Here is a 20295-nt window from a genome sequence, read left to right on the forward strand (position 1 = left end):
GGACCTGGATTCAATCAGACCAAAATCAGGTCTCAGATACTTATTAGCTTTATGTCAATCTGAAAGTCACTTAATCCTGTTTGCCTCAGTTTCCTCATCTGTACAATGAGCTGGAGAAGTAAATGGCAAACCACTCCAGTATCTTTGCCAAGAAAATCCTAAATGGGGTCACGAAGAGTAGGGCATGACTGAAACAAGTTAACAACAACAACAGTGGAAGCTGTGAAAGTAGAGAAATTTTCTAAACCCATTTTTCATCATTTTTATGTTATTTTCTGTTTGGGAGTTTTTGTAGGAGGACTGACAGTTTTCATTGTAGACATTCTAAGTATTCACCCATCCCAGGATCCTGATTTGACAATTATTAAAAAATATGGTCTGTCTTTTACCAATTGCCAACAAATAGGCTACCAGATTTTGCTATGCTCTGGGTGACTGAGAATTGAACCTTGGTCCAGTATACTGTGGTATCTGAATGAGTAACACCTCTCTTTTTCTCGGAGAAGGGAGAGAAACTGGAAAGTGAAGGAACAGGAAGACAAATTATTCATGAAAATCTAATAGAAGAAAATTGCTTCCTGCAATTTTACATCTGCTATTACGAGGCAGAAGTCAAGTTTTCTTTTGTCAGGATTATAAGAGGTTAAATGTTACTGTGGCCAAAGATTCCTTTTCTGAAGAGGTCAGAGCAGTCATTGCATGGGAAGTGGGGCGGTTTATTTCAGTCCTCTGATTGTGGTTTTGGATTCTGTGAATTGCTGCTATGATGTAAATCCATGCACACATACACTGCTTTTTATTTAGCAAATGTACCAGTGAGCCTATTTAAAAATTGTACAGCTGCTGCCTCATGCATGAAAGGCAGTTGTGTAGTCCCTAAGGCTAAAGTCTATGAATCAGCAAATTAGGAGTTTATACCATTATTGACACTTGTGTTTTCAACCTGGTTTACCTACTTAATTAAAAATTGCTATCCTTACCAGAGGCTCTTAGCAAATCAAAAGGATGCTTTAAAACCAAGAACTGACTTTAGGTGCTGGGGGAGGAGGGTAGCAGGGAAGAGTTAAACAGATGACAAGTATTTGTTAAGTTTTTACTATGTACCAGGCACTCTTATAAGTTCTGAGGATAGAAAGAATGACAAAAAGACTCCCTTCCCTCAAGGAGCTCATGTTCTAACAGAAGAGAGAGACAACAGGACAATAATTGGTTATAGACAGAGTAGGAGGAAGATAATCTCACAAGAGAAAGCATTAGTAGCTGGGGTGTGGAGCAGGACAGATCTCTTGCAGAAGGTTAGGGTCTGAACTGAGCTGTGAAGGCAGTCAGGGATATTAGGAAGCTGAGGGGAAGAAGGAGAGCAATTGGGGCAGGAGATGGAGTGCTGGGTCACTGGAGTAGCAAGTGGACCAGCAGAGCTTGATTGGAGAGTATGTGGAGGGTAGTAAAGTGCAAGAAGACTGACAGGAAGGGGCCAGGTTGTGAAGGGCTTTAGAGGCTGACTAAAGGACTTTTTATAATACTTTGTTCTGCAAAGCATCCTGGTACTAAAGAACACAGGATCATAAATTTCAAGGGGAAGGAAATTAATAGATTATCTATCTAGTCCAATCCCCCCATTTTACAGAAAAAGACACTAAGGCCCAGAGGCTAGGTAACTTGGCAGATAGTGTTTGCATAACATTTTAAGATTTGCAAAATACATTGCATGTATTATTTCACTTGATCCTCACAATAACTCTACTAATTTTATCCCTCTTTCACAAAAGAGGTCAGATGACTTGGTCAATGTCAAGGGCTGGACTTTAATGGATCTGTTGGATCCCCTGGAGAATGAAATGGCAAACCACTGTAGTATCTTCACCAAGAAAAGTCCAAATGGGATCATGAAGGGTCAGACACGCCTGAAATGACTGAACAACAACAACAATGGGGGAAATGATATTATGGTATACCTATCTTAGAAGGTAGTTTTGAGGTTCAAATGAAATAATACATAAAAATTACCTTATAGACTTTAAAGTGTTATATAAATGTCAGTTATTATTATGCCTTGTTGCCTATCTCTCTATACAAACAAAATAAATTGACCCACAAATATAATTGACATTGGTAAATAATATACACATTTATAGAAATAAATTAATAGCAATCCTATATTAAAACAGTTTCAGAATCATGTTTTGGAATTAATATCTAATTTTATATACTCAACAAAGCGGTGGATTACACCATGAGTTTTCGGGCTTACTGAATCTCTTTGTGAAACATCTAATAGTCCAGCATTTATAATGCTCCAGTAAAAAAATTCAATTCTATACCTTTGGGTATCATAGTCATCTGTCTGATAAGCTGATCTAAAGTTCAGGGCATTTCAGGAGTATTTGATCTTTTAGGAGGCCTCTTTCCCCTGAATTGGATACTAGTCAGTATCTACTCATTTGGTTAATTAAAGGGGGGAGGGCAGGACAAAGTGGAAGAAATAGTAGGTGTGAATGTCATCAATCAATATGGTACTGTCATATAGCACAACACCAGCTCCCTCAGAGCCCTAGCCTTGGGACATTGCCTCACCTTTAGGTTAGTCAACTAAGACCCAGCCTTCTGATACCGTCTCAAGTATTTCTGCAGCCACCATTTTCCCTAAGTTTCCTGGGGCCTATACTGACTAGGCCCCTTGTAGACAGGAAGTCACAAGGTTCCTTCCCTTTCCCTTTTCCTTTACTCCTAAGAATATTCAACATCTTAGTATTTTTAAAGGAGTTGATAGCTTGAAAAAGAAGAAATGCAAGCTATCAATCCCAATTCTAAAATACGTGAGAAGTTAAAATGCTTTTACTAGGCATTTCTCACAAGTGGCACAGTGGATGGAGTGCCAGTCCTAGAGTAAAGAAGATTCATCTTCCTGGGTTCAAATTTGACCTCAGACCTTACTAGCTGTGTAACCCTGGACAAGACATTTAACCTTGTTTGCCTCAGTTTCCTTATCTGCAAAATGAGCTAGAGAAGGAAAGGGTAAAACACTCTAATATCTCTGCCAAGAAAACCTTAAATGGAGTCATGAAGAGTAGGACACAAATGAAAATGACTCCACAACATCAATAACAACAAAATACCACAAGGAGGTCATATGACAGAGAGAAAGAGCCCAAATGCACAAAAGTTATAGACAGTATAACTGGTACCAAAAAAATTTGGAAACAAAGTAAATCTTCATCATTTGAAGAATGGCTGAACAAACTGTGGTATTTAAATGAAATGGAATATTTTTGGGCAATAAGACATGACAAATGCGAAGAATTCAGGAAAACTTGGGAAGGCCTGTCTATGAATGGGTATGGAATTAAACAGCAGAACAAGGAGGAAAATATGTACAATGACCCCAGTGATGTTAATGAAAACAACTTTGAAAGAGTTCAAAATTCTAATCAATGATGTGACTAATTGTGCCTTTGGAGGACTTATAGTGAATCATACAAGTATTTATTAAGTATCTTCTAAGTTCCAGAAACTGGAGATAAGGCAGTCATCCAGTCAATAAACATTTATTAAGCACATACTATGTGCCAGGCACTGTGCTAAGTACTGGGGATACAAAGAAAGGAAGAAGATAGTACCTTCCCTCCAGGAGCTCACAGTCTAAAGGGGAAGACAACATGAAATCAACTACATATAAATAAGCTATTCAGAGGATAAATTGGAAATAATCAATAGACCAAAAGCACTGGAATTAAGGGGAATTGGGATAGGCTTCCTGGAGAAGATGAGATTTTAGCTGGGACTTGAAGGAAAATCAGGGAAGCCAGGAAGTAGAGATAATGAAGGAGAACATTCTAGACAAGGAAAACAGCCTATGAAAATGCCCAGAGTCCAGAGATGGAAGATGGAGAGTGGAGGAAGAGCAAGGAGAGTAAAGTCACTGTGTTGCAAAGTGTGTGGTGGGGTGTGAAGCATAGGAAGACTGGGAAAGGGGGGCAGGTTATGAAGGGCTTTGGACATCGAAGAGAACATTTTATATTTGATCCTGAAGGTGATAAGGCCTCACCAGTTTGTTGATTAGCCTAGGGGCAGGTGACATGGGCAGACCTGTGCTCTAGGAGGACCACTTTGACAACTGAGTGGAGGATGGACTGGAAAGGGGAGAGACCCATCAGCAGGTTATTGCAAGAGTCCGGACATGAGATGATGAGGGCCTTCACTAGGGCAGTGGCACAATCAGAGGGAAGAAAGGGGCATACGCAAAAGATATTGCAAAAGCAAAAATCAACAAACCTTGGCAGCAGATTTGATGGGAGTGAGGAGTTAAGGATGACACCTAGGTTGTAAGCCTGAGAGATTGGGAGGATGATGGTAATAGAAAGTTAAAAAGGGGGCATTAGATTTGGCAATTAAGAGATTATTTGTTACTTTGGAGAGAGAAGTTTCAATAGAACGATGAAGTTGGAATCTAGACTATAGAAAGTTAAGAGAGTGAGAGGAAAGGAAGTAGAGGCACCTTTTGTAGATGGCCTCAGGGAGTTTAGCCACAAAAGGTAGGAAGGACAAGAGTCATCTGGGATGGATGGAGTAAGGGAGGCTTGTTTTGTTTTGGAGGATTGAGGTGACATGGGCATGTTCGAAGGCTGTAGGGAAGTAGTCAGTAGAGGGAGAAATTGAAGATAAGTGAGAGAGTGGGGATAACAGAGAGGGGCAATCTGTTGCAGAAAATGGTTGTTGTTTGTCCTTCATTTTCAAAGAGGACCAATGACATCATGAGGGGAATGTCTTGAGTTTCAAGTGAAGTAGATTTGAGTGAGGTAGAACCTTCAACCTCAGTCTCTTCTCCAAAGTCATCAAAGTCCAATGGCAAGACAAAAGCCAAGATGACTGGTGATGGCCTGGGATGTAGGGGATGACCTTGGCTTTTCTAAATTAAGGTCTTTCTGGGACATCTAAGTAGCACAGTAGATAGGAGCATCAGCCCTAGAGTTAGGAGGACCTGAGTTCAAATCTGGCCTCAGACACTTACTGGCTGTGTGACCCTGGGAAAGTTACATAATGCCAATTGCCTCCTCCACCCTAAATAAGTCAACGTCTTTCCCAGACTTCAGGTTATCTGAGGCAGAAGATGTGTTAGAATGGGATTACTTGTGCATGTAGAAAGATTTACCTTGGCAAAGAGAAGGGCCACTTCATTATGTGATACAGACACAAAGAATGAAACAATATACTTACATTCAAATGAAATCTGCCTCCTGCCTCTCAGCAGAGAAGTGATGGACTTGGTGTAGAATTAGTCATCCATTTTCAATTATGATTTGTTTTACCTGATAATACTTAATTGTTACAAAGGAGGGCACTGGGGGTGGGAAGTGGGGGAGAGGCAAGGGAGAGGAACAGAAATACGAAAAAGGAAAGAAAAGAACATTAACAAAATAAAAATGCACAAGATAAAAATAGCTCAGAAGAGGATACGGGAACACACTGGGCAATTTTGTTTCTAATTTGTTAAATTTACTATATGATTTTAAAAACAAACTATATGTAACAGTTCAGTTTTACATAGTCTCCTTTTTATTTGTGTATATGAATATTTTGTTTTTAATTAAGTTTATGATAAAAGAAATTTAAGGAGGAAAAATGGGAATTAGCTACAAAGAAATGTAGAACCACATAATGGGGATGAAATGAGCAGTAAAATTTGCCAAGATTCTCATATTTACTCTTGGTTTTCACTGACAACTACTGGACATTTACCTTATTCTTATTAGCTCTCTTCTGCCTAATCCACTGCCCTGTGACAGGATGTGTAATACCTGCAGCATGATTCAAATGAAAACAGGAATTTATGATGGGTAGCATCATACTGGGACTTCTGTCCTTAAGGGGAACTAGGAGGGGGAACGGTGATAGGCTTAAGTCAAGCAAGGACTTTTCTAAAGAGTGTGAGTCAGGAATTAGTGCCAAGCAGATCCAGAAACAGGGAAGAAAATTGTAGTGGAAAATCAGAGGAGTCCAAAAAAAAAGGGGGGGGGATTCAGAAAAGAGGAAGCTAGGACTGAAGCCAAAATACCAAACACAAGACAGTCACATACAGTGGCATTCAGAATTGGGTTCTGGTATCTCTGGTGATGACCAATTTGCATGTTTTGAGTCTTTCAGCTGCTTACTATTCTTATGCATTGGCACCAGCCCCAAATTGACAGCTAGGAATTCTAAAATCAAAAGTTAAAAAACATAGCCATAACATGACTGGACACCTATGTGTGCTACCCATGCAGAGAGGAAATGTCATGTAATAAGCTAGAATCGTGAGCAAGTGCTGAGATGAGGGGCAAAGGTGAAAAATGGTATTCAGATAAAATGTAAAGTCAGCAACAAGGTCAAGAATACAGCTTGAAGGGAGTAAGAGATAGGATACCAGGTCAGTTTTGGATCTGAATCCTGGTTCGATACCTGTGTGACCTTGAATAAGTCACTTTAAGTGACTTATTCTCTCTGAGCCTTTGTTTCCTTATCTTTTAAAATGAGGGGTTGAACTAAATTGTCTCTAAGATCTTTTCCAACTTTAAATCTTATGATTCAGTTTTCTTTGGGCAGATGTATATTCAATGCCTAGCCCTGTTTGAGGCTGGTCTCACATCCCATATTAATTGGCTGCAGCTGGACAGCTCCCTTTGCTACCACCTGCATTACTCTCCATGGAAACTCCTGTTTAACTGGTTGTGGACACAGCTCTTAATGAAGACAGTACTCATCAGTTACATACACAAATCTCTAGCTTGGAAAATAGAAGCATCACTAAAAGCCCTATCCATGTATAAGCGACTCTCTGATTAACATTAATTAGGTAATGAATTTTAACACACCATAATGCATTATGTTTACAAAAATATAAGAGAGAAAGACTGCTCATAGCTCATAAAATACTGAGTGCAAATCATTCATGGAATGAATTGGCTTAAAATAACTTTGCCAGGTTGAAAATACCTTAAAACTAGGATAGTTTCATCTGAACCCTTAGCTTTGTACACATAAAACCTCAAAAAAAAATTTTTCTTGTTGGGAAATAACCAGTTTTTAAAAGTGGAATTTCAGATTTCTTATTTTGGGTTGGGAGTTGGTAAAGAGACTTTGACCTTTACATGTCTAATTTCCGTTTTCCATTTAGAGGAATCCTTATGAATCCCCTGGGACTGGTGGTTCATGAATGTGAGTGGTGACTAAAATCAGAAGAAGAAAAAAAGAACACCTTAAGAAACTTTGCTGGAAGTGAAAGGAGCCAAACCAAACTCTAATTTCCTTTCCTGAATTTTGGCTTTGCTATTCAGCTTCTAAAACTTAAAATTCTGTTGGTTTAAAACCATCCTAGCTTTGCCTCCTTAGGTGCTATACAGACAGAAAACTCCCAAAGAATACAAAGTAATAAGAAAATTAATAATTATAACAATGTAAGAATAGACATAATGATGCACTAATACCCTGAAAGAAAGATTCTCAGCTTACTTTGACTAATTTCATTATAGTTTTAACTACTCTCAGCTGTGAAGCTTCTAAAATTACTCCTATAGAGAAAATGTTTTCTATATCTATTTTAAAACCATGTTTTAGATCACTAGTTGCTTAAGAAATAATTATATTTTAAAAATAATAATTAGTAGTAGCTAATACTTATATAGTATTTTGAGGTTTACAAAATGACTTAGAAACATCACTGTTGACTCTCACAACAACCCTAAGAGGTAGATGCCATTATTACTCACTTTTTACAAATGAGGAAACGAAGACTTAGAAAGGTTAAAAGACTTGCCCAGGATCACACAGCTAGTGAGTTTCTGAAGCAGATTATGAACCTAGGTCTCCCTAATTTGAGTCAAGCACTTTATTCATTGTGTCAATACCTCTTTAGGTGTGATTAATTGGATACTTTTCTAATTAATCACCCATGCCCACAAGTACCCAAGCCATAATTAAGGTACTGCCTTTTGGTGGTTTATGCTAATTGTAGGCCAAATACCTATGAGAATGTAAACTATTTTATCAGTAACAGACTTGGTAGTCCAAAGCATAAAGTATAGTAAGCCTTAATTAGGAAGCATTTCTAGGACGTACAGACAAAGTCAGAAAATGTCACCTCCTAATATTGAAGCACACAAGAGTTAGCATAAAATGGCCCAGTTTTACCATCTGCAGAAGCCACCCTAAAAAACATTTTATAAGTACATAGTGGATGAGATTAGCAGAATTTGTTAAATATCAACAAAAAGCATAGCATGTCTCCCTGAAATGTCACTAGGAAGATACCAATCTAAAATATAATCAATGTAAAACAAACTGTACTTAAACGGATCTTTGATCTTATCATTTCAGGAATTCCCTCCAATGATACAGACCACAATCCATCGTCCATGCTTGGCCATCCCGGGCAACTGTTATCCAAATCCTCCCAAGTGTGTCCCATGGGTTAGGGGGTCTCCACCCAATTTACTGGAGGCATTCCTTGCTTTTCTTCTGACATTTCAAGGGTACTGTTGAAGAACTCTGATAGTCTACCTTCATTCTCACCATGTGACCAACTCATCTTCTCTTTCTGTTATTCAGCTCTTTGATGATATCTTTCACTTCTGTTCTTTGAAGTTGCTCATTGGTTTGTTACAGTTGGTTCACAACCTTCACTTTCTCAACACTTTTTGTTAGATGCTTTTCTTTAGTTCTTCAGAGGCAGTGGTATTTTAGGTCTTGCTGCCGTATAGCAATACATATAAAATGTTTGTATTGAAAAGATGGGCCATAGGTGTTAATGGGAAGCTGGAGATCAGTAAAAGGGTTCTATAATTTCCCAAAAGCAAAATCAGCTCATTGTCCATTTAATTGTCTGTCCCAGCTATACATACATACAAACAAGCTTAATAGGATATCCATTCAGATGCATGTTGAAATCTAAGTAATAGACATTCTTTATCTATTTGGTCTTTCCTATGTTGATGATAGACTAAACTCTTTTGAGTAATTACACATCTCTTCCAGGAAGTACTGCAATATCTAGGAGCTTGATATAATCACTACAATGTCATCTTCAAACAGGATTATCTGGATCACTTTACCATCCACAAAGAACTCTTCTTCAACCTGTGCTGGAATTCATCTATCACAGTGGCTAAGCATGCTTTTGGTGAGCATATATTCCTGTTTTATGACTCACCTGACACTTATTATCAGGAAGTCACTGAACAGGGATTTTTTTTTTCTTTTTCTTTGTGGTGGTGTTTTTTTTTTAATTAACTATTTCCAAGGAATTTTGAATGATCTTCATATATAAATAGAAGATATCTTGTGGGAAGATCCTCTAAAGCAGCATTTTGTTTTATGGGGTCAAATATTTTTTAATCAATGTACAATTAGCATAATTGAATTTTATATTCTCTATATAAGAAAATATTAAATACGTACATTATATATATAATAAGCTATAATCTAATTGTAACAGTCTATGTTGTAATAACGTAAGTTGAAGATTGATAAGGAACACTGAGAAAGAGATAATTATAATTTGTCATTGTTTAAATGGTATCATACAAAGGAATCTCCTTTTCTGGGTGTTCTCTAGAATGGTTCTCATTTAGGAGCTTGCAAATCCCCAAGAATGTTGGTGAAGATGGTCCAAGGGGTTCACTCTAAAAAATCTTTAATGATGTCTTAAGCAGTAAATAATTGTCCAATTGTTACAAATATAATTTTACTTTATGACAAGCATATGCAGTTTGAATATGCATATGCAGTGACTTGAAACAATCATGATCATATACACAGTGATTTTGTTATTTGTACAGCAATTACGTCAAACCTTGATTGAATCTAAGTGCAACATGGTCTTTTAGTTTCTTAATCTATCATCAAATTGTTTCCAAACCTCCATAAGGCTTCCACATTTGAGTACAAACCAAATCCCCGTAGATGATCAGTTGCATGTGTATACTTTCATTTGCATTTTATAGACTGCTCTAGAGTAGTTCCTTCCTTCCTTTTTGGTATCCGAAAATCATACCTTATCAGTTGTATAATCATGTGGTCAGGATGTTTCAAACATTGGAGTTCCTATGGTACAAATATCAGACAGTTTGAAAACCATGATTGCCGGTCTTATGCATTATAAACCATCTTGGAACCAGAACAGACCATCACAAATGTTCTGCAGAAAGATTCTGCAAAAATGTTTGACTTCTGTTTTATGATTTAAGCTTATCATCCACTTATGTTCTTATTCTTCTATCCAGAAGATTTTCATTTGAACTGGTTAGCAACACTGGTCAGTGGTTCAGTAGAATTTCTGTGAGAGTATAACTGGTGTACCACATGATTCAACAGCTGATGAGGTATGATTGCAGGATATGAGAAAGGAAGGAAGGAACTACTCCAGTGCTTCAATGATTTACTTATGAATCTAATAAGAAACAAATATCAACTCATCACAAAACATACTTAACTGGCCATTAAGTCTGGTAGGTAATTTTTATTGGTACTGGTAAGTGGGAGTGGGGAGTTGATGATCATTGGGTTCTCTTACCAAGGTGGTTTGGTTAAATAATCCTTAAAGTATCTTTCAATTCCCTAGTTTCCTCATGGGGGACAGTAATATATACTACATAATAATCTCTGGTATTTGATAATTCTCATTGTGCTTTCTAAACCAAATTTCTTCACTCTTTCCTACTTTTCCTCCTCTAATGACGGTAGAAGATGAGGTGACAAAGCACTTAACAAATATTAAGAATATAGTAAGAATAACCAATGAAGGATTTCCCTGACCCCCTCCCTCTCCAGAGAAATTATTCAATGTTTAATGAAAACACTAATTTACATAATTCACTTGAAGATGAAAGGTCACAGTTAATCTGCCACTAGGAGATGGGGTAATTACTTAAGATCATTATCTTACAACTTTAAAGAGTGTTTATCTGTTAAGGATGCAGATTTTTAAATTGTATTTTTGTAATTGGATCCTTCTCATTCTATTTTTAAAATGTGATTAAAAGCATGCAAAGTAATTATCTAGGATAGGAGATTGACACTGAATACATTTTAAGGAAGCTAGAAGGAACTAGATATACTAGTCTCAAGGGAGATTATATGTCCTTTCTGACCACGATCCACCTTTATTCTTTCTTTATGATGAAGTTCTTTTTTCCTCTATGTTACAGCAGAACACCATGGGGAAAGTGTGTAACTTGTTCTTGTCACACAGATGAATCAGGACAAAACCCTGGATAAGGTGGCAGACCTGTGCTAATTCCATTGAGGTATCTGACTTTCCAACCCAATACCCTTGGGAGTACTTAATGTTGGGAGAAGAAAGATTTAAGAAAAAAATAAAAACAAAATAAAAATTAAAAGAACCAAAGGAAAAGGAAAAGATAAAGAATGTTTAAGCACAATGAGGCAACTTAGATCTGTAAGATAAAGCCACCTACAAGGTCCTACAAAGCCTACTGTTATACATGTGCTTGCTGATCCTCAGTTTGACTACAACAGGATTATTACAAATTCTTTATCAATTTTGAAAATATTTAATTTATTTCTTAAAAATTAAGTTAGTTTTTTGTTACATTTTAAATTCCGAATTCTCTCCCTTCTTCCTTCCTTCCCCACCTTTGCACTAGAGAAGGCCACCATTTAACACAGATATGAAAGTATTTCATTTAAAATCAAAATAAAAATCTCACTCAGAAAAACTGAGGGAGGACAGGCTGATTTTGTGAAAAGTCAGAATTATTAATTATTTTAAAAGAAAATTGAGCAAATATCCATCCAAAATTTACTATGAATAGTAGGAGATATGGTTTTAATCTCCATGGAAAACTCAGATTAGTGTGGGGATAGGATATGGATACTTTTAACATAATAATACAAAATGCTACATGACAAATGAGACGCAAAATACATTCTGTTTGATGAAGGAGGGAAAGACTGTTGTCTTAGGAGCCAGGAAGCTTCATATAGAAGACAGCACCTAAGCTGGGCTTTAAAAGATGAATAGGATTTCAACTAGTAGAGATAGACCATTTCAGTCAACAACACAAAATTAAAGCAATGCAGTTGGTTGTATATGGAGGAAAGGTAGTTTAGTTTGACTGAAGCACAGCCACATCAAAGGAAGATATTGTGTAAGGAAAGGCAAGAGTGGTACCAAATTACAGAGGACCTTTAATACTAGGCTATATACTTTGAATTCTATTCAATAGACATGGTAGGGTTTTGAGCACAGAAGTCAAGGTGACCAAATCTATGCATAAGGAAGATGAATTTGGCTGCACATTAAATCCCTGAAGGTGCATTTTTCCTTAGAAAACCACAAATTAACATTATCTATGTTGTATTGTATTTTTTATTTTGTTAAACATTTCTCAATTACATTTTAATCTGGTTCTCCCAAAAACTTGGGAGTTTTGCTGTTGACACTTCTGGTGTAAAGGATAATCACCAGGAGGGGGGAGAGCATAGCTTTTGGCAGCCTTCTTGAGAATGTTTGCTGTTGTTCAGTTGTGTCCAACTTTGTGACATCATTTGAGGTTTTCTTGGCAAAGATACTAGAGTGATTTGCCATTTCCTTCTCTAGATCATTTTATAGATCAGGAAACTGGGGCAAACAGGGTAAAATGACTTGCCCAGGGTCACACAGCTAGTAAGTGTCTGAGTCCGGATGTGAACTCAGGTCTTCCTAACCCCAGATTCCAGGCCCAGCACATTAGCCATTGCGCCACCTAGCTTTCATCTTGAGAATGAGGCTATTGTAATTATGTAGAGGTGATGAGGAAAGTTGGAACGATAACAGTGGGGACAGAGAGGCTATACATTTTAGAAAAATGATTGGTGTTACTACTGATTGATGTTAATGCTCTCTCCTGACTCAGATTATATTTATCTGCTTACTTGTTTGTATTCCCCAGAAGGATTTAAAGTCCTCAAGGTTAGGTATAATTTTCCATTTTTTGTCTTTATAGCCTAGCATGGGACCTTGTACAGAGATCCCATAACTAATGTTTTTTGAATGGAATTGAGTTTATGTGGGCTGTAAAGAAAAGGCAAAAAACCAAAACAAACCAAAACAGAAAACAGCTAACAACCAAAGTTTTGAACAGGAATAAATGACACAGGCACAAAAAGGAAAATCAGAATGGGCAGTAATTTTTTAGGGAGAGAATCTGAGGTGATACTGGGATATTCAGATGTGAGAAACTGGGCTAGATCTAAAACTTTGGGAGACATCTATAATTAGAGTTGTGGGAATTAATGAGGTTGTAAAGGTCAAGTTACACTTTCAAGGCCAGTTACTGTAACTCACCTTATCCTGGGTTCCTAGAATTGCTTTATGGCTTTGCTTGGTTAATGCATAAGATTGTGTTACTAGATTGTAAACTCTTTGAGGTCAGGGACTGGGTCATTTTTCATCTTTCAATTACTAGCATCTCATGGTTAGAAATGTCTGTCCAGGGGGCAGCTAGGTGGTGCAGTGGTAGAGCACTAGCCCTGGATTCAGAAGGACTTGAGTTCAGATCCGGCCTCAGACACATAACACTTACTAGCGGTGTGACCCTGGGCAAGTCACTTAACCCCATTGCCCCCCAAAAAACCAAAGCAAACAAAAAAAAGATTATTTAAAAAAAAAAGAAATCTCTGTCCACAGGGACAGAATAGGCATGTAATAAATATTTATTCATATCATTTAAAACTAGCTTGAAATGAATAAATAACTATATGTATGTTTTTCTAAATTGATTGAAAATAGTTTTTAATGTGCTCATAAACCTTGTTTTCATTATTAATTTTCTTGGCAAAATCTTTTATGATAAAAAAGATGAACTTCAGTTCAGTCCTTTTCATAATTAATGGATACCAAATTGATGAAATTTCATTATGTCTCTAGCCTAATGTGGTACATGTATTTAAATGCCTTCACAAATCTGACAGCAATTTAAAAATTTTAATAATTTTGAAAGTTAACTAAAATGTACAGAATTTAAAGTGTTAGTACTAAATAAATGAACCTTCACTTCTTATACCCCCACCACATTATGTAACACATGCATACACAAATGCAATAGTGATCTTCTCTCCCCCACTTCCACTCTCTCAGCAAGAAAATGGAAAAGGAGAATGACAAAAACAATGTTGGAATGCACCAAGGACATCACTGAGACATACTAAGGTGCCCTAATTCACTGAAGGGTAAATTAGTGGGTTAGAAAATATTGCTTTTCAGATAGGTTAAGTGAAGTTGTTACAGTGCTAGATATTATTGCTAGAGAACATACAGAAAGCACAAAAGAAGGGAAAAATAGGAGGAGATAGACTACAATGTAGGGGCAGAGAGAAAAGGAAGAGGCAAAAGGAAACCAAAAGAATAGGACAAAATAAGTCATCTTGGAGCAGAAGATTGGTTGAAGTTCTAGTTGTAACCACTTTTTCAAGGACTGTGGGAAGTTCCAAAAGGCTGTCCTTTTCCCCAGCCTCTCCTTTCCATTCCTGTTCAGTGACTGACACTGTAATATATCCTTCTCTCTTCTTTTATAAAAAGAACTCAGCATGGTGCTTGGTACATAGTAAGTATGACATAAATGTTGTTGTTGTTATTACATAGCAGGCATTATGTAAATGCTTTTTCTTTTCCCTTTCTCCTTTACCTTCCCTTTTATCTAAATGCTACCTATATCCTGATTTTTTACCTCGAATATAAAGAGACCAATGGTTATCTAGAAATAAACAAAAATTTAATTAAAGCAAAAGACCAAACCTCTGTCTGAATGTTACGAATTTTCCCAATTGAAGGCGTTGAGTTATTGTGCTTGTATGCATAGATTTCCAACTCATATAAACTCCATCAAATAGAGAAAGTAACCATGTGGACTACAGGTTCTTAGGACTCTTTTTTGGACAACTGATAGACAACTCTGCAGATCTGGCAGCTGATGTGCTGAATGTTTAAGAGATGTGATATGATGCAGTGTAAAATGCACACACATGTATGTGTACAAACCCATAAACCCAATTAAAATAAGTGAAAAAAGCTATTTCTGACATACCCAATTCATAAAAAATTCTCAAATATAATCCTTTCTAGAAATTAAAAAATTTAGATATACCATAACCAAAATACTTACTTCAGTTTAGCAGACCTTCAATCCATGCTCTGGGTAAGTTTGGGGAGGCCCCTGAGCCCCCTTGGGATTACAGATCCAGATTTATAACCTAGAACTGGGAGGCTGCATCAAAATAACCAATAATTAAATAATTAATTGTAAAACTGGGTTCTGGCACAGTGCTGAATTCTAATTCATGGAAAATGATGGGTAAAGACATTTGAAAGGAAAATAAATGGAAATGATTGTTTAAGCAAAGCATCAGCATACTTGGAGTACTTAGCTTCTAGGGATGGGAAGCTGTACTGGATAATGGAATATATTTTACATTTTTTTTGTCAAATAACTCTTTCTGCACTTTGCATATCAATAAAGATAAAAAGTGGAAGGTATTTGACTGAGGTCTCTTCTATTTTTTGGTGACATTGTGAAAGGCTGGTTTTGAGTTTTGTATACCATTTAGTTACTTGAATACTTCAAGGGAATGTATTTCTGTTGGTTTGGATGCTCCTTCCCTGAAGGCAGATCATACTTCCTTTAGACCTAGTAGACAGTCAGTCTTAGATGTTTAAAAAATTCATCAGGTAGAATATGGCAGCACACACTTGAAATCCCTGCCCTTGAGGAGGCCGAGATTGGTAGATTGCTGGAGCTCTGGAGTTCTCAGCTGGAGTTAGGTTAATGTCAATCCAGTTTTCACATTGTGTGGCATCAATAGGGTGAGCCTCCAAAATTGAGGAGTTGGGGGAGGGCATCAGGCTGCCCTAGGAGAGGTGAACTGACCCATACCAAAAATCAAGCAGGTCAAAGCCTTGGTGCCAGTCAGCAGTAGAATCAATCTCATGGTTGGCTGCTGCACTTCTAGCCTGTGCTAAAGAGGAAGATCCAGTCTCAAAAAAGAAGCAAAACAAAACAAAAAACCATCACTAAGAGACCTCTCTGCTGGTGATGATTCTCTCTGGCTTTATCTAGGCTGGTCCTCAGATGATGGAAATAGAGCTTGTTCCTAGGCCTGTACTTGAAGGCCTCTTGGTAAAGAACCTGGCAGAAATGGTGTTTAAATGGTGTAGCCTTCAAGAAGCCAGGGTGACCTCTGTTCCACCAGGAGGATTATGGGATCATAGACTGAGAGTTGGAAGGGACCTTTAAGGCCATCTAGATCAACTACCTCATTTTACACATGAGGAACTGAGACAAGAGAGGTGAAATAATTTGTTCAAAGTCACACAGGTAAGTAACAGAGCAAGGAGTTGAACCCAGGTCCTCCGAATGCAAATCAAGTAGTCTTTCCACTCTACCATGCTACCTTAAGAAGAGGTATAAATTTATCCTACTGAAATGGAATCCATGGTTTCAGGGACATATGATAGCCAATTAACTAATGATTAGATGAAAGTCAAACATACAAAAGAGAAACTCAATCAGGCTGGGAAAGCTTAGGAGTAATGGCTATCCTCAGCCAGGGAGCACTTCACTTTAGTTATTCCTTGCAACACAGATTGAGTAAAGCCAGAATATCTGGTGGTTACAGGACTTCAAACGGGTGGACTCTTGAAGAGACCCTGAACTCTTATAGTTTTCAGTGTAGGGGGTTAGAAAAGAGACTACTGGAACATGTTATTTTCAAATAGTCAGCAAGAGAAACATATGGTTGTTATAGCAGTAGGCAGATGTTTGTTGACGGGGATTAGATTCTTCCAAAAATGGAGGCCAGAAACAACTAAGGGGAGAAGGACTTGTTAAGATTTACATCGATAAATCCAACACCTGTGATTTTGTGCGTGTAGAAAATACCTCCACAATCTGTCTATAAGTCAGAGTAGGTAGTTCTCAAAGTGTATGTTGTGAAATTTCAGATATTACATTATTGCATATAAAAGAAGATTCATAAGTAATTCTATTGAATATATATTTCACTTACCCACCATATGTCCTATGGCAAATACAGCATTCCTTATCCCCTTGCCCTCCCATTGCCCCTCCTCTGATTCCCTGGATTCCATGAGCTGGCTGGGTAGGATGACTTACTAGAGGGAAGACTCTTCCTTCTTACCTTCTTGTTCCCTCTTCTCCAACTCCAGGACCACCCAGACCCCACCAGGGCATCCCATGGGAAAAGTAGTATGGCTGCTCTTTTGGCTTGCATAAACTGGATTTTTTTGGGGTGTGTGTGTGTGTGTGTGTGTGTGTGTGTGTGTGTGTGTGTGTGCGTGTTTTACACTTCAGTGATCATTTTTTCGACTTTTTAATAGAAAACAGGACTTTATTTGCCGGGAAGAATGATGCCATCGCACTTCTGCTGGAACCAGCGCATGACTTTCTCTTTGCCAGTTCTGTATTTGGCCCGGATGCCGACTGTCCTATGCTTCTTGTCTGCAATGCTGAACCCGGGCCTGCCCAGCACCACATGGAAGTCCAAGCTGTAGATGGCTATGCTTGGGTCGTATTTAATCCCCAGATCGATGTGCTCTTGGATCCCAAAGCCAAAGTTGCCGATGTCTGAGAAGTTATTTTTCCTTAACTCATTCTCGCACCTTCAGCCCTTCTCCAGAATCTCTTTAGCTTTGGTCCCACGGAATGTACAGTGAACGGCGATTTTCTCATTTCTCCTGATTCCAAAAGACCTGACAGTATAGCTAGCTTTGGAGAACAGTGGGGTTTGGCCTGTGAGCTGCTCCAACACTTTGGCAGCCAGTCAGTCAGTCCTCACTCTCCGCAACACAGATTTTGAGGCAGAGTTTACTGATGCGCAGTTCCCGCATGGCGTTTTCCTTTTCACTCTGATCTTGAGCCACTGTGGAGAACCAGAAGAGAAAGATAAGCTGTATTTTTACTACCTACAATGCTTCAGGTGTGATGGAGGACCATCAGGTCTTACAATGCCCTATGAATACATAGAGAACAGCCCACTAGCAAGTACCAGACCTAGAACTCAAACCCAAGTCTCCTAGGACCAATGCTATTTCCATGAAGCCATTTGTCATTTATTATGATGGTCACAATTATATGTTGAGATCTGACTTCAGCTTAGAAATCACAGACTTATTTGTTTCATTATGGGAGTAGCACATTTGAAATAGGATGGGTTGAAATGACATAACTTTGCTACAAAAAGGAGTTAATTATAGGAAGGAGCCCTCATTGTTAAAAGAGGCAACCCTACTTATTTGACAAAGTTCTATCGTGGAGGCTGACTGTCTGGAGAGAAGAAAGAAGAAATGAGATCTTTAGATGTATAGATAACATTTTATTATTGTAAAATAGCTTCTTATGGTTAAGGATTCTTTATACTTTCCTGACAAAAGAATATTATAGAATGAGCCCGACAATTTGAATATCTAAATCCTAATACTTAGAATAATGTTGCATTGCTGTCACAAAATAATAAATATTCAATCTTTTAAGTTAATACTCATCTTCTTCTTCTTAAAAAAACAACACTTTTCTTGATTAGACCTCCAATCATACAACAGCAGAAGAGACTACTTTTCCCTCCCTTATCTAACATTTAATGTCACAGATCAATGTTGCTAGGTAGTGACAGAGTTCAGTTTATATCATGGATAAAGACTGATTTTCTTAGGCACTAATTATGTTGGTTAAAGATCTCTAGAAATATGTCTCAATTTAGTATCTCATGGGCATTGACCCCAGAAAGAAGGAACAAGTGTGAAATATGAAGGGATCTGAAACACTGTAAACATTTTGTGCCTGATAAGTTTTAATTTATAGTTGTCAGAATTGCTTTTTTTAAGGTAGTTTTTTTTAAGGGTTAGAGAGGAAGAGAATTACCTTGTCATAGAAGAGAAATTATTCTGAAGCCAAGGATCAGGCTCCCTGACCCATGACTGAAAGAGTAGACATGGCTCTTTTAAACCCCTATCTTTTGATATCTTTTTCTGAAAACTATACTATCCTTTCCTTACTCCCCTAGTCTTATGGTTAAGAAAAAAAAGATAAAGAAGAAAAGCATCTTAAGGAGATGTAGGTAAAAGAAAGGGAAATAATGCTTGACAAAGATATTTGCCACCATTGTGGAGGATGTTTAGTACAGATTCCAAATGAAAAAGGGTTTCTTTATTAATAACGATGTGAGAGGTATGTGGTGGACATGAGTAGGTTGAAGCACATTGCTAACCAAGAACTGTAGCAAGAGACACATAAAGAATATCATCAGAGAGATATATGACTTGGGAGGGAAAAAAACAGACCAGCCATGTGGCAAGAACAAGGGAGATAGATAGCCTGAGCACTCCATTGGTATCTATACAATGCCAAGAGAACCGGAGGAAGGTCCACTGGGGATGTCTATACTGACCGCACGCCGACCTTCTGCCGGCCGTACGCCGGTACCTGCTTCTCTTATAAGAAGCACACTACCAGAGTCTTACTCACACTCGAGTCTTCGGTCCTCTGCCGGATCACCACACAGAGACGAGCCATCGGGAGGTGCCAACACCAGAGCTTTATTCAGAGGCCAACACAGCAAGCCATCATAGCAAGCCCAAGCAGCAAGGCCAGAGCAACAGGACAGGAGCCAGGAGAGAGCGCGTGTGTGTTCTGACCACGCTTGTTCCTAAATACCTACCTAGCCCCTCCTCCCCAGCCCGCTTACTAGCCAATGATTGTAGGGTCAGATACTGGAAGGGGCTGAGTTTAGCACACCAAGGGGGAGGGAGTGACGTAGGAGGCTAGGACTGGATACAGGGAGGAGGCATCTGGGAATGACGCATAGACTAGGAAGTCAGACTCAGGAGGGGTCTGGGGTCAGTGCTGCACAAAGGGACCCAGGAAGTCAGGAAGGTCACAAGAGGCATCTGGGGATGACGTTGCATATAGGGAGGGGACTAAGCAAAGGGAACTCAGTCCTCTGCCGTCCCAGTCCCACGTGGCACCGCCCCTTGCCTCAGGAGCTCAAGCTACGGCTACTTCCTTGTACCCAGCTTATCTCACACAGCACTGCCCATTGCCTCAGGGCTTCTCCGTATCCAGCCCATCCCAGTTCACCACGACTCTGCCTACCACAGCCCCTGCCTCGACTTCCAAAATACCCAGATCTTACCCTACACTTGCCACAGCGCCCAACCTGGTAGCTGCCAACATCAGACAGTCCCTCACAATTCCCCCTTTTTGTTTAATAGAGGGGTGGAGACAGGGTCTCCATACTAGGCCTTCGGTACTG

General features: G+C 38.5%; 1 pseudogene; it reads right to left on the bottom strand.

Moving 5' to 3' along the window:
- Positions 1 to 17376: 17376 nt before the first annotated feature.
- The window catches only part of LOC114027114, a 35196-nt pseudogene continuing 32277 nt past the window's right edge, over positions 17377 to 20295 (bottom strand).

This window comes from Vombatus ursinus, unplaced genomic scaffold (genome assembly GCF_900497805.2).
Source record: "Vombatus ursinus unplaced genomic scaffold, bare-nosed wombat genome assembly UNPS02014852.1, whole genome shotgun sequence".
In the NCBI taxonomy this organism is placed as follows: Eukaryota; Metazoa; Chordata; class Mammalia; order Diprotodontia; family Vombatidae; genus Vombatus; species Vombatus ursinus.